Source organism: Microtus ochrogaster, chromosome 17 (assembly GCF_000317375.1).
Source record: "Microtus ochrogaster isolate Prairie Vole_2 chromosome 17, MicOch1.0, whole genome shotgun sequence".
Lineage (NCBI taxonomy): Eukaryota > Metazoa > Chordata > Mammalia > Rodentia > Cricetidae > Microtus > Microtus ochrogaster.
In genome coordinates, this window is record NC_022019.1 from 9120071 (window position 1) to 9128395 (window position 8325).

Genomic DNA, 8325 nt, shown 5'->3' on the forward strand with positions numbered 1-8325 from the left:
AGAGGGGTGAATTCTAGCACTTAGCTGACTTCCTTGTTTTCCTCCTTTTTGTTCAGTTTGGGACTCTAGATGGTACCACCCACACTCAGGGTGGGTCTTCCTTCCTCAGTTAAGTCTCTATGGCAACCTCTTGATAGGCACACACAGAAGTGAGTCTCCTAGGAGATTTCAAATCAGGTCAACTTGACATGAAGTTTAGCTTTATTTATTAATTATTATTATTATTATTGTGTGTGTACAAGATGGGTGTGTGGGGGTGGAGCACATGCCACAGTGAGAAAGTGCGGAAGTCAGAGAGCAATTCGGTGGAGCTGGATCTCTCCTTCCAGGTTGACACGAGCCTCAGGGGTCCAGTTCGCGTGACCTTTACCCACTGAGCTACCTCACCAGTCTGACCATGCAATTTAGCCACCCTGAGCGGTACAAAAGAACAGGGGCTTTTGTGGGGAGCAGAGGAAGCCCTGGGTTAATGTGTGAGGAGTTGTCTAAATTGCTTTTCGATTGCTGTGACAAAACACCATAACCAAGGCCACTTAGGAAAGAAAGCATTTAATTAGGGCTCATGGATCCAGAGGGTTGTAGTCCGCGACTACCACGGTAGGAGCACGGTGGCAGGCAGGCATGACGCTGGAGCGGTAACTGAGAGATCACATCTAGAGACACAGCCACAAGGCAGGGAGAGTGGGGTGGCAAGCGCTTTGGAAACCACAAAGCCGGCCCCCAGTGACACAGTTCCTCTGACAAGGCCACACCTCCCCCATCCTTCGCAAATAATTTCTTCCCAAGAAGTTCCACTAACAAGCATTCAAATATATGAGCCTTCGGGGGCGGGGAGAGATGGGACAGGGGCCACACCACCATAGAAGCAGAGGAAAGCCTCAGACCCCGTGAGAACTAGCTAAGCATTCCTCTGGTTTACAAGTGACTGTTAACAGGATGCGCATGCGCAAAAACTAGCACCCGCGGCTTCCCTCTCCCAGAAGATTGTAATCTGAGACTGACTGCTTTCCTGCAGAGACCTCCTACCAAGACTGCCTAACCCTTCCTTCTGGACCCTACATAACGCAGGGTCAGGAGTTCTGGGTTGCTGCTGTAATTGGTGCTGCTCCACAGAACCAGCACAGCCCACCCAATCTCAGCTTTTCCGTCTGTGTGTCTGTGCGTCTTTTGTCCTCTCCTTCATTCCCTTGAAACCCCAACCAGGTTTCCCCGGGGACCAAGCCATGCTGGATGCAATAGGCTTTGGAGACTAACCTGGGTTGGAATTCTGGTTCAGTCTCTATTAGCTTTGAACCCCCTGTCAAAGCCCTGTTCCCATCAGCAAAATGGAGACAGCAAGTGAGACAAATAAAGACAACATGTGAACCGCAGAGGAGTGGGGTGGCTAGAGGCAGCTCATGGCTGCTCTATAGTGAAAACGGGGGCAATGACAAGGACACAAGTCAGCCTCGCCTGCCTCTGCAGCGAGGGTTTGCTGGCTTTAGGGCACCTCCACATGTATCACCACCTAGGGGAGACTGGGGTAACACTCTTTCCAGACAGAGAAGCCTGGTTCAGAGAGGTCAGCCTCTGGGCACCAAGTCATAGCTTATGAGTCAGTTCCCCAATTAGCGCCTTCTCGAGTCCTCTTTTTCTCCATACCTGGTCAGGGACAGGCCATCACACACGTGCTTCTGCCTCCTAAGTGCTGGTTTTAAAGACATGCACTGCCAGTCTGGCTTATGCCTTTGTATCTTGACAGACAGAAGACAGGGAATTGACTGGAAGTGTGGTTACACTATATGATGTTAAGGCCCTCCCCCAGTGACTCTCTTCCTCCCATCAAGGCCCCACCTCCAAAAAATTTCCCAGCCTTCTAAAGCAGTACCATCAGCAGGAGAACCAAGTGTTCAAATACAGGAGCCTGCTGAGGACATCTCACCACCACCCCGATGGCATGAGATGGCATCTCATGGTTAACCCTCTGGTATTTTGCACTCAGACTTTTCTCCTAGTGCAAAGAACAGGAGGCTGGCCACATTCCACAGTGACCTTGCTGTAGTGGGGGTCAGTGCTGGGATAGGACCCTGAGCCCTATACATGCTAGACAACTGCTCTACCGCCAAGCTATGTCCTCAGCCTCCAAACTTTAAAGCCATCCTATGATTCAGAATTCCAAAACTGAAGCCAGATGTAGTGGCATACAGCTGTAATTAAAGCTACTGAGGAGACCAAGGCAAGGGAATCACAAGTTTGAGCCAACCAGGTTGCACAGTGAGATCCACCAAGTCAGCCTGCACAATTTATTGAGACCCTGTCTCTAAATCTAGAAGAAACAAAAATTACAGATGTACTCAGACCTGTGTCTGAAATCATAGCACTCCAAAGACTAAGAACAACTGCCTGGAGTTTGAGGCTAGACTGGGCTACACAGTGAGTTCCAGTCTAGCCTGGGCTCAGAATGAGACCTTGTCTCAATAAAGAAATAAATAAATTTAAAAGGCTGGGGCTGTAGCTCAGTGACAAGGTGCTTGTCTAGTATCTACAAGGCCTCAGCACAAGAAAGGAAGAAAGGGACAGAGGGAGAGACAGAGGGAGGGGAGGGAAGGAGGGACAGACATTGAAAACAAGGCCTTGGGGGAGGTGTTTGCACACCCACATTTACAAAGCGTAATTCACAACTGCCAAGAGATCGAAGCAGCGGACATCTGTTGACAAACTGCATACATATAAGGGAAAACTGTAGAAGGGAAAACTCTGACACATACTGCAACATACTTCAGGACTTGAGGACATTCCACTAAGTGGGAAAAGCTGGTCACAAAAGACCAAATACGGAAAGATTTCTACCTAGACTTCTGAAATTCTGAGAAACCGAATAGAATAGGAATTGCCAGGGGCGGTGAGGAGGATGGGAGGTGGTTATTTAATGGGCCCAGAGTTTCTGTTTTGCAAGACATTTAGGGAATTGTTTGCATGACAATGGGAAAATACTTAACACTACTGAAGTGTATATGCACTTCAAAAGGTTAGGGTATAAATGGTCTTATGTATATTTTACTGCAATAAACAATAAAACTCTAAAAAGATGCCAGATGGTTTCAAATAGCGTGTGTGTGTGGGGGGGGCGAGGTATATCTACATAGACAGGCATCAGATGGCACACATGTGCATATACATGCCTGGAAGCCAAACTTGGTATTAGCATGCCTTTCTCTATTGATCTCTACCTCAATTTTTGAGACAGGGTCACTTCCCTGAACCTGGACAGTTGAGCTAGGCTGACTTGGCCCAATACCTTAATGGATGGGACTGTCCCTGCTCCCCTGCATAGGGGTTACATAAGCACGGCCTTCATGTTTGGATGGGAGTGGCCCTGCTTCCCTATGCCGGGGCTACATAGACACAGCCTTCATGTTTGGCTTTTATGTGTATGCTGGGGATTCTCAGGCTTGCACAGCAAGCACTTTGCCCCCCAAACATTACAAAACCAAACAACCACATCTGTCATTTTCCCACAGGTCCTTTTAGAGGCCTACAAAACAGAAGAGGCGAACAAACCTGTCTTTATGTCCTATCTGCCACAGGGTTGGGGGACCTGTGACTGAGTCAGCGATTGAAACAAACCTTGTCCCCGTTTCTAAAGTCAAAGTGATATCCAGCAGACAGGCTGCCATGGAGATCCAGCAAGCTAATGAACAGGGCTGCGGACATATTCCATCCCCTTTTCCTTGTTCTAAGTAAACAAGCCAGTGTATTATATGGCTCCCATAGTGGCTGAGGGAGCCGATGAAAACACTCCCATTATAGATTAGAAAATCGATGTGTGAAGCTGAGGTTGTTCAAGGCCAAAGAGGACGTGGGGCCCGTCTCCTGACTTGTAAGCCTGGCTACAACGTGTGTACTCTGATGCCTGGCTGGTTGGGGCTCAAAGGACAGAGCTCTGGACTCATTGTGGGAACAATGAGTTGATTGAAAACATCTGGACGGAGGTTTTCCAACCACTTTCTCAATCTGGGCTGGTTTCCAAGCCGTCAGGCTCCACTGAAACGCATGCTTGCTAATAGACGGCTGTTTCTACAGCAAGCTCGTATTTGTTTTACCACGTACTAGCAACGGAAGGGCCCCTCCATCTTGCCAGCGAGGCTTCTCCCTCAGAACATTCCGAACTGAGCTGCTGAAGGGCAGATTGTGAAAAGAGGCAGTGCCCTCATTCCTTCTGTAGCCAAAGAAGCCACCCTCACTTGGGCGTGGAGGCTGACCAGAAATGTTTTGTTTCCCACCTAGTATATGTATGTATGTGAATATATATATGTATATGTATATATATGTAGATATGTAGATATTATATATTGCACAAAATAATGGGTTTCAGCCAAGTGTGGTGGCACATGCCTGTAATTGCAGTACTAGCAAGGCAGAAGCAGGAGAATCACCCATGAGTTTGAGGACAGTCAATAACCAGTCTCAAAGAGTGAGTTCATTAAGACATTCTTGTACAAGCATATCGTGAACTTGGGTATTCTTCACCCCACTATCTTCTCCTGCCCTTCAGCTCTGCTGATCCCCTCCTCTTCCCAAAGAGCCTTCTGCTTCCAAGTCATTGTTAATGTTGTTTGTTTTGTTTTTCCAGACAGAGTTTCTCTGTGGAGCCCTGGCTGTCTGGGCACTCACTATATAGACCAGGCTAGCCTCGGATTCAAAGACCCACCTGCCTCCGCTTCCTGAATGCTGGAATTAAAGGCATCTGCCATCACTGCCTGGCACAAGTTTTTTTTTTTTTTAAAGTCTAGATTTTATGTACAAGAGAAAACATGATATTTTTCTAGTTGGCCCCATCTTGCTTCACTTTATATGATGGTCTCCAGTTCCATCCATTTTCCCAAAAATGATACAATTTTGCTTTTGTGATGGTTGACAAGTATGACAAGTATTTCATTATATATACATATATATATGCATTTCCCTTATTCAATCATATCTATCTATTATCTGTCTATCTATCTATCTATCTATCTATCTATCTATCTATCTATCTATCTATCTATCTATCTATCTATGACAGGGTCTCACTATGTAACTCTGGCTATGCTACAATTCACCTTGTAGACCAGGTTGGTCTAGAACTTACAGAGATCTACCTGCCTCTGCCTCCCAAGTGCACCACTATGTCCCGCTCTCAGTCATCTCTTGATGGATGTCCAGTTTCATTCCACTACATGGCTACTGTGAAAAATTCAGAGTATCTTTGCATGGAGCAGCAAAGCGTGTGACATCAGCACCCTGGGTCCCGAGGGAGCTGTTACTCAGCAGAACCGCTCTGTCCTGGACCATTCATGCTCTCTTCTAGGAAGGAGGCTTGCTCTCTGCTAAGCTTGACCCTGACGTTTTTCTGCTAGATGGAGGATACGCAAATCTACGCTTTGCTTAAGATAGTATCAGCACCCACAGTTTGCTATTTGGTTTGGTTTCACATCAACGTTTTCTCCCATATATCTAGTACCTATCAGCTAGATTGTCCTGCTTCCAACACACCCTGCTCCCATGTCTGCCTGTGGGAAAGTGAGGCAGTTCTAGGCTCCTAGGGGACATCTGGATGCAGGGGAAGTGGTACTCGGGATGAGGCTCTTATTGGGGACACAAACAAAAGCCATCCGATCAGAAGCAAAATTGTGTTTTTCTCTTTCCACTCACTCACGGAAACCCATCTCCTGACGAAAGAAGAAGCATGTAAACAATTCACAAATGTCTTAAAAGGGACGGAACATAAATGAAACGGGGTTTGGATGCTGAGTTCTTGGTTTGATCAGGCAGTGGAAATTATCCCAAGCTAGAACATGCAGGGCCCTTGTCCTTGTCAGTGTTGGTACAGTTGAGTGGAGAGTCCCCACCCTGTTTCAGGTTACTGTGAAAGCCCATCAGAGGGTATAAAATGGGCCAGCTGCCCTCTTTGGAACTTTCTGAAAGGGTCATGGCTTGCCTGGGCTTGGGGAGGTTGTGGGTTAGGCTGAAAAATCCAGGGGATCCCTTGCAATTGCGCTATTTTTGTTATGACAACTTGAACATTGGAGGTGCCTGGAGACTCTAGGAGGGCAGCCTGTTATGGGGTCAGCTACATCTTTCCTAGCCCATCCACAGAGTGTGACTCCAGGTCAGACTCCACTGGGTACCACTACCAGCAGCAGCAGCTCCAGCCAGGACACTGGCCAGATTCTGATCATCAAACCCCATAGTGTTTAATCAACATTGTTTGTTTTCTCCCACACCAAAGCAGACCAGCCAGCTCATATTAAAGAGTGCATGCCATGCACCCAGGGCTATATTAAATCTCCACTGAGAGGGGGCTGGAGAGATGGCTCAGAGGTTAAGAGCATTGCTTGCTCTTCCAAAGGTCCTGAGTTCAATTCCCAGCAACCACACGGTGGCTCACAACCATCTGTAATGAGGTCTGGTGCCCTCTTCTGTCCTGCAGGCATACACACAGATAGAATATTGTATACATAATAAATAAATATAAAAAAATAAATCTCCGCTGAGACTGATGAAACTTAAATACATTTATATTTAGAAGTTCTCTCATGGTGCAAACCAAGTGCCACTTTCTATGCAAATGGATGAACTCTGTGTGTATGTGTGTATGTGTGTGTGTGTGTGTGTATACAAGAGTGTGCATGCGTGTTTGTGTGTATGTGCACATTTGTATATGTGCATATTGAGACCAGGGAACAACCTCAGGTGTCATTCCTCAGGTTTTGACTACCTGATTTTGAGAGACAGGTTTTCTTATTGGCCTGAAACTCTCCAAGGAGGCTAGAGTGCCAGGCCAGTGAGCTCCATAATCTGTTTGTCTCTACCTCCTAGGGCTGGGATTGCAAGTACATCCCGCTATGCTCAGCTGCCACCTCCACTTCCTGTGTGTGTGTGTGTGTGTGTGTGTGTGTGTGTGTGTGTGTGTGCGCGCGCGCGCGCATGTGTGTCGGGGGGGGTGTCAAACTTGGGTCTTCGTAAGTTCTTTATGGACTGAACCATCTTCTCATCTCTCAGACAGCTCAAGTCTTAATCCCTTGGCATCACAATGTTCAGTTTGTCTAGGATTTGTTTCTCCCCATCCTTTCCTTAAACTGCAGCTGTCAAGCTCTCGATGGCCTTTAGAAGGAACTCGGTTACCACACATCCTCCTTATGGAGACCTTCTTGCCCTTGGCTCCTAATGCTCTTCAAGGTCATGGCTCAGCCCTGATTGTAATCAATGACTGAACCCTCCTCAATCTCCATCTCAACCATCACATTCTGCAGCTGTATCTCCCACCATTTTTCCAGCACATTCTTGTTAGTGTTAACTCATCCGAGATCCCTACCCATGGGTTTGAATAGTTTTGCAGGATCCTTCCTTCCTTCTCATGACTCTCCCTTCCTTATTCAGCAAGGACTCTGTAAACCATCATTTTATTAGCTTCCTTTCAAGTCTTCTCCACTCTCCTGAGCCCTTGGATTCTTTTTATCCTCTGATAGCAAAGTCCTACCCAGTAGGCCCACTTGTCCTGCTACTCCTGCTGGCAAAGATCCACAGATATCTCATCTGATGATAGGTTTGCTCCAAATTTGATTTAAAAAAAAAAATCTGTCACTGGGGGAAAGCCACCATTGTTGGAGAATATTTGTCATAAAAATTTGAGGGTACAATAATCAGAATGGAAAGTATAAATTTGACGTAATCCCTAGATCACTCAGATAGCAAAATAAACAGAGATGTGGACATATGGATGAACATTGGAAGTTTAGTCAGAGAAGTCAGGAAGTGGTTCTAAAGGCTCCAGCTAATCGGTCTTGGCTGCTTTGACTCTCATTGCTGCCAAGTGAACCAGAACAAGCTTTTCGGGACATGTAACTCTAAGCATGGGGTCTTAGGCCAGTTCTTCCATGAGGAAACTCCCCACTGGCTGGAGGTGAGGGGTGCAGAGAATGGTACACGTTTCTTCCCATCGTTTCTGGAATAAGTGAGAGGGGGGAGGGTTGAAGGGAGTTTAACTTGTCGATTTCACTGTCCCCTCAGCCCGCTGCAGATCCAGTCCCACCCAGAACTTTGAGATCAGAATGTCCTGGGTAGAGTCTGAAATGTTCTGTGTTTTTAAGCTTACTCAAGAGAGTTTTTGTATAGTTATCATGGCATTGACCCTTTGGGTCCAGAGAGTGTGGACAGCTCACTCTAGTCCAAGAGTTTGATTAATGCCAAGCCCTGTGGGCAGCTCAGTAGGGGAAAAGGTACTTAATTTGTCAACCTGGAGTAGAGGTGCAGCTCTTGGAAGAACACTCTGTGTGTGTGTGTGTGTGTGTGTGTGTGTGTGTG

At 46.8% G+C, this 8325-nt stretch overlaps 1 protein-coding gene across 1 annotated transcript in view; it reads right to left on the reverse strand.

Moving 5' to 3' along the window:
- Loxl2 (lysyl oxidase like 2) overlaps nt 1–8325 on the reverse strand; it is an 80164-nt gene that overhangs the window by 46700 nt on the left and 25139 nt on the right. The window lies entirely within an intron of this gene.